Source organism: Protomyctophum bolini (genome assembly GCF_963924005.1).
Source record: "Protomyctophum bolini genome assembly, chromosome: 4".
Classification (NCBI taxonomy): Eukaryota; Metazoa; Chordata; class Actinopteri; order Myctophiformes; family Myctophidae; genus Protomyctophum; species Protomyctophum bolini.
This window is the reverse complement of record NC_137865.1, coordinates 1,254,241-1,261,700: the sequence shown is the minus strand read 5'-3', so window position 1 is coordinate 1,261,700 and position 7,460 is coordinate 1,254,241.

Sequence of the window (7,460 nt, the reverse complement as noted above, 5' to 3'; positions counted from 1 at the left end):
GTGTGTGTGTGTGTGTGTGTGTCAGTGACACACACGCATGTACGTGTTCCGTGTTCGTCACTCAGACAACACAGTACATGCGTGTGTGTCACTGACACATGTACGTTTTGGTTGGTTTGTTTTGTCACTGTTACTCAGATGTGAAGCATGTTGTGATCATAACCCAGTCGCTGTATTAAAGGCGTTGACCTCATCGTTCTCTGTGTTTAGGACTAATGTAAACCCTGTCAGGGCAAGAAGCTTGACTACAAGACACTAAGACAGCGACGTCACCGCTCAGGTTGTAAAACCTACGACAAGACAGCGACGTCACCGCTCAGGTTGTAAAACCTACGACAAGACAGCGACGTCACCGCTCAGGTTGTAAAACCTACGACAAGACAGCGACGTCACCGCTCAGGTTGTAAAACCTACGACAAGACAGCGACGTCACCGCTCAGGTTGTAAAACCTACGACAAGACAGCGACGTCACCGCTCAGGTTGTAAAACCTACGACAAGACAGCGACGTCACCGCTCAGTTTGTAAAACCTACGACAAGACAGTGACGTCACCGCTCAGGTTGTAAAGCGTTTATTAAAACACAGATGGTTACACATGACACCTATCGATCATCCCCTGTAGACATAAATTATCGCTTTTTTAACCTCTTGCCATCAGGACAAAGATACAGAACCTGGCCGTGGAAAGAGGTCAGTTTTAGTAGGAGTTCTGTCCCCTCAGCCATTAAACAAACTGCCCCGCCGATAGGATGGTTCTGCATGAACACAGTGTGGGGACCTCATGTTTTTGTATTGTCTTGGTGTAATGTTTTCTGTACTGTTGTTTTGTCGTGGCTGTTGAACCACAACCAACCAACCATATACAATAAAGATTATTATTATTATTATTATCATCATCTTAAAACCCTTAAAAAAACATGTTTATTGTTCTACAATTCACAATTTCGGCATTTAGCAGACACACTTAATCCAGAGAGATTTACTGTAACCAAGCACAACACATGCATAAAAAATAGTCCTCAAGAATCATACTGTATAAACTAAGAACCTAATCTGTCTAACAGTGAAATATAATGAAACTACGTACCCCATGGATTACTATGTCTTCATAACATGCTATCTAAATTGCATTAGTTGAGCCTTGAGACAAGAAGTCTACACAATTAGAGATTGTCAATTTGTTTTGTTTTCATCAATATTTGCCTGTTATCTCTCCTAATGGTATATTACCAATATCAATACAGCATGGAATTGTGCACAAAATCGAGCCCGACGGTAACAAAATATCCGTAAACGGTGCGTCTTGAGAGGCTTAATCTCGTCAAACTGTGGTCTAAATGCCGAATACATAACGGACCTTGATAGGAAAAAGGTTGAAATGAACTCGATCATACTACAGCATCGCACGATGCGGCCATCATGCGGGCATGTTTTGAGCTTGTCAATCTGCTATTTTTTTTATTTGAATCGTGAAGAGTAACAATGTATGACACTATGAGTATGAGGTTTCTACCTGTCACATAAACCAGTGGTTCCCACACTTTTTCATGTCAAGGACGCCCAAATTGACACTAATTATAGCCCACGGACCCCCATTTGAAATGATATGCCAGTGATTCTCAACCCGTTTAACGTCAAGGACCCCCCCAGTTTTGACATGCATTAGTCTACGGAACCCCATTTAATGGCATTTCTATCTCTGGGAACCCCAATTCATATTGTAAAATCAACATTAATTAATTCACCTCAGTTAATCTCAGACACTCTGAGAGTGTACACATGGAACCAAATTTGGTTCCATGTGTATACACTCTCAGAGTTACAGACCCATAAGGGTCCATTTGGTTCCAAACTATCATTTAGATGGTGGACCCCACTTTGGGAACTATACTGACATAAAGTGCACGGTGCCACACCGAGCTATGTTTACGCTGATGCTGCTGCTGGAAGCATGAGTGACTCATGGCGGATGTCAACGTAAGCAACGGGAGACAGGAATAGACAGAGGACGCAGGCATACGGCCATTAAAGAGTCAAGTACGGTACATAGATTGCGCAAACATACGTATACACGCAGGGGTGGCAAAAAGGTAGATCTCTTCACCATCTACCAGTAGATCACAAAGGCTGTGCAGGTATAGACAATTAGACATGCCATGCCCCCCGAAAATGTATGACTTAATCTATGTTATATCTATGTTTTTTGGCATCATAGGCGATTTTAGGTGTCAAGACTTTTAAGACCCCCCCCCCCCCACACACAGTGTGCACGAGGGCCGGTGCACGCAAAATGTAATTTCTTTTAGCTTCCTTTGCTGGGGGGGGGGGGGGGGGGGTATCTGCGTGGTGACAAGGTGACATGATTGATTGATTGATTGATTGATTGATTGATTGACGCCATGAAGGGCCTGTCAGCTCAAAGCCATGCTGTGGCACATCAACTGTCAGTACTTTTTTCCCCCGGCTCCATTTAGTCTGTTTGTTGTGAGAGAGTGAGAGACAGACGGATTACAATTAAAATTGGATTTCTATAATGGACTTGGAAATGGAAATGTTCCCATTGTTTTGGCATAGATTGTTAGGTATACTATGACTATGATGTGATATGATGACCACGGATATGCTCTAAAAGTGTGAAAAACTTTTTTTTATTTCACTACTGTCGCATCTGACCCAAAACCAACACACCGGAACCATGAACCAGGTTTGCCCATGAGGGACATTTATTACAGCTTTTTCACTCTACGCAGGAAATCAACTTCTTCGCCGAGGTAAGTAGGGGTGTAACGATATAGTAACTGCATCGAAAAATGTACTTTAATTTCAAGAATCAAAGTACAGTATATCGAAATGATAACAGCAACATTGACTATGTATCGTATATCGTATCGTTTTGATACGGTTTGTCGGTTTCAACCGAGGTGAGTATATTAGAATAGGGTTAAAGGTAGAGTAAGTGATTTCACTCAAAAAACCTTAGGTTTCGTTGTTTTTGGCTGTGGGACCTAAGCCTTCGTACAATCAGGGTAGAGAGTCAAAAACGAAACCTAAGGTTTTTTGACCCCCAGGGGTTAACTGGGGACAGGGAGGAACTCCTTATATGGTCAGCACACTCTATAGTAGAGAGGATTATCACAACAAAACAAAAAAATAAGTGATATTTGAATTAAGTGAAATCACTTACTCTACCTTTAACTTAGAATATTGCACTGTTGGCCTGGGCCGTTGCTCAGCGGTCCAGGCACCTTGGCTGGTAATCCAGTCTGGCAGTGTGCCGCGGGTTCGACTCCCGATCCCGACGGCCTTTACTGCATGTCACTCCCCCATCTCTATCCCCATTTCCTGTCAGCCTACTGTCTGTCCCTCCATAAAAAATATAAAATATCGTTTAGATTTCCATTATCGTGAGATAACGATGGCTTCCATTTCGCATTGCAACTTTTCAGGACTGGAAAGCCTGCAGTTTCTATTAGCTTGTATTCCCCGTCGATGATGTCACTGGAGGACAGTTTTTGAACTGCCCACAGCCCTCCTATTATTAGTTAGGACCTATTATATGAAGATAGGTTGAATGGCTCTGTCATGAACAAAGTTAAACATTGTGGACGTTTAGGATTCAATGCTTATACACAACTTTACGAATCAGGCGTATGTCCGGTGTCTGACTATAGCATTTTAGTTTTATTCAAATGATGTTTTTTATTTTGTTTTCAAAATAGATTACAATGTAATGTTCAGCAAATTAGAAATACAATGTTCTCCAGATACAAAGAAAACTGGTGTAGGGACCTATGGTACATACTACAAACCTAAGTTGCGAACCTACTGCCTTATAAAGGACACTGTAGAGTAGAACCTTATATGAAGTATAATTTAAGGTGAGACACCCCAGGTGAAATCATGATTTTTTTTTTTTTTCTATTTTGCTTCCTAAACATGTTTTCTTTCAAACTAAAGCAAAATACACATTAAAAATACAGATTTAGATGTTTAGTTGGATAGTTTATTTTAGCCAATGACAGCTCGTTTTTCTGGGTGAAAAGCCACCATCTCTATTTTCATGATTGGTTTTTTAAAGGCCGTTTTCTCAAAATGAGTTTTTCCTCATACTTGGGACAAGAATCTCCACTTCAGTTGAACTCACATACACCAAACGTTCCAGTCTTATCTGGTCATTGATCATGATCATTTTGAACCTGGCTTTATCCGATCTTCAGATTTATCGTCCCGAAATGTATGCAAATGAGTGCATATAATGCTTAATTTGCATATTTAAACATATAATTTCAGAAAACTTGTAATACAAAAAATCTTAGTTTTAATATAAGTAATCAACTGGAGAAGTTTCATTGTGATAGCTTTTTTTTTTTTTTTTTTTTTTCCTATTCACCTGGGGTGTCTCGCCTTAAACAAAAGACAACGATCTCTTTGTGCTCAAATAAGGTCAGGAACATTACCATTAGCACTTGAGACTGGCAGGTTTAATGCCACCCCTGCCACACCTGTCGAGAGATATTGTCTGTTCTGTGATCTAGATGATTTTTTGTTTTTTGTTTTTTGTTTGTTTGTCATGTTTATTTTGAATATGCCAATATACAGAAACAGTTCCTTGCATTTCACCAGGAAAAACTAAAAAATTAGTAACAACAAAAAAAAAATAGCAAGAAAAATAAATAAAAGGAAAATAAATAATAAATAAATAAATCTAAGCATATCCGAAAAGGAGTGAGAAGAAGTAAAAACTTATAAACTCCCACCCCTCTATAACTGAAATTACTCGCTGGATTCTGTGCCAGTTAAGCTGCTCTTCAAGAGCAATACTAGTATACATATAAACATATATACACCCATATATATACTTATATACATACATCCATATTATACATATCCAAAGATTGTCTATTTTAATATATAGACAATTAAAGACCAATATAATATAACATTCAACATAAAAATAATATAATATATAATATACATAAATATAATATTTTGAGTACTGGTGAAATCAATTTTCTTCCTCCGTGTATCTTGAAAATATCATGTTTTTGTACATTGCTTTAAATTGTTTGATGCTTGGACATTGCTTTTGTTCCTTGTTCAGGCTGTTCCAAAGTGTTACACCAGAAATGGAAATGCAGAAACTTTTCAATGTGGTATTTCGATTTAAAGTTTTAAAGTTGAGTTCTCCCCTCAGATTAGAACCCCCCTCCCGCTCATGAAACAGATTTTGAATATTTGCTGGTAATTTGTGGTTCTTGGCTTTGTACATTGTTATTGCTGTCTGGTACGCTACGATGTCTGTGAATTTGAGCAATTTTGACTGTAAAAAAAGTGGATTTGTGTGTTCCAGATAACCAACCTTTTGAATAGTCCTTATTGCTCTCTTTTGCAAAATGACAAGTGAATGAATTGATGTTTTATAGTTGTTACCCCATACCTCAGCACAGTAATTGAAATATGGCAAGACTAAGGAACAGTAGAGGGTGTGAAGTGACTTAAGATCTAGAACCTGTTTTGCTTTATTTATGACTGCTATGCTTCTAGCTACTTTATATTTTACATTTGTGACATTTGTGAAGCCCATCGTCAATTGTCACACCTAGAAATTTGTTTCCGTGCACCCGTTCAATAGCAACCCCATCTATTTGGATATGTACCTGAGTGTTAGTCCTGCATTTACCAAATAGCATGAACTTGGTCTTGCTCACATTTAAAGTTAATTTATTCTGATCAAACCATAATTTTAATTTCCGTAATTCATCATTGATGTCACCCTGTAATTTGGCCAAATTATCCCCGGAGCAGAAAACATTTGTGTCGTCTGCAAAAAGTACCAATGATAGCAAATGTGATACTTTGCAAATATCATTGATATATAAAATAAAGAGTTTGGGCCCCAATACTGACCCCTGGGGGACACCACAAGTAATGTCCAAGCAATTTGAACTGTGCAAACCCAACTTCACAAACTGTTGCCTTCTGTCCAAGTAGCTTTTAATCCAGTCTATTGCCCGTCCTCTAATACCAATTTTTTCTAATTTGTTTAATAATATGGTGTGATGGATAGTGTCAAAAGCCTTCTTAAGGTGAATGAATATTCCGACTGCATATTGATGATTGTCAATTGCGTCTGTTATTCTTTCTATGGATTCTGTTAAAGCCTGAGATGTTGATCTGTTTGTTCTAAAACCGTATTGACTCTCTGAGAGTACATTGAATTTTTCTAAGAATGAATCTAATCTGCTATTAAAAAGTTTCTCCAGTATCTTGGAAAATTGAGGCAACAATGAGACAGGTCTGTAGTTTGTGAAGTGGTGTTTGCTTCCATTTTTGTACAGTGGAATGACTTTTGCTATTTTCATTTGGTCTGGGAATGAACCGGTTTGGAATGATAAATTGCATATGTGTGTAAATGGTTTGGAAATCCCCTCGATGATCTGCTTGACCAATGTCATGTCAATATCATTAAAATCTGTGGATGTTTTGTTTTTACAATTTGCAACTAAATCAAAAATTTAATTTTCATCCACTTCAGTCAGGAACATTGAGTAGGGATTTCTGTCAACCAATTCCTCCATATGCTTTCCATCTGATCCTCGATTGGGAATTTTTCTACCTAGATCAGGACCCACATTGACAAAAAACTTATTGAAGCGATCTGCTACCTCCTCCAAATTGTAGTTTTCAATATAATTTTCAATGAAATATTTAGGTAAACTGTTTTGTTTGGCACCTTCTCTTATAATACTGTTTAATATGTTCCATATCCCTTTAATGTTGTTTTTATTCTTATCTAATTTATTCGTATAATATTATTTCTTACTTACCCTTATTATGCTAACTAACTTATTTTTATATTTTTTGTATTTATCTTCTGCCTCTTTAGTTCTCTGTCTAATAGAATCCCTGTATAATGCATTATTCTTTTTACATGCATTCTGCAGGCCTTTAGTTAACAATGGACACTTGTTGTATTTACATTTTTTGTTGAATTCCTTGATTGGACAATGCTTGTTGTATAATGACGTAAATATTGAAATGAATGTGTTGTAAGCACTTTCCACATCTGTTTCATTGTATATTACCCCAGTTGTGTGTCATTAATTCATTTTTTAACTGTCTAATTGATTCATCATTCCTTACTCGTCTGTATAGTTTTTGTTTATCGATCTTGTTCTTATAATTGCAATCAAATACTGTAAATACAGGCAGGTGGTCTGTAATGTCCCTAATTATTAACCCACTTGTTTTATTGTCAATTACATTGGTAAATATATTGTCAATGAGAGTGGCACTTTGAGCTGTAATTCTAGTGGGTCTTGTGATTGAAGGAAGTAGACTCATGCTGTGGATTGCATTAAAGAAATCTTCAGTACTTTTGTGGTTGTTATATTGTAATAGATTAATGTTGGTATCACCATAGATAAATATATTCCTATTTCCTATTCCTGAAAACATA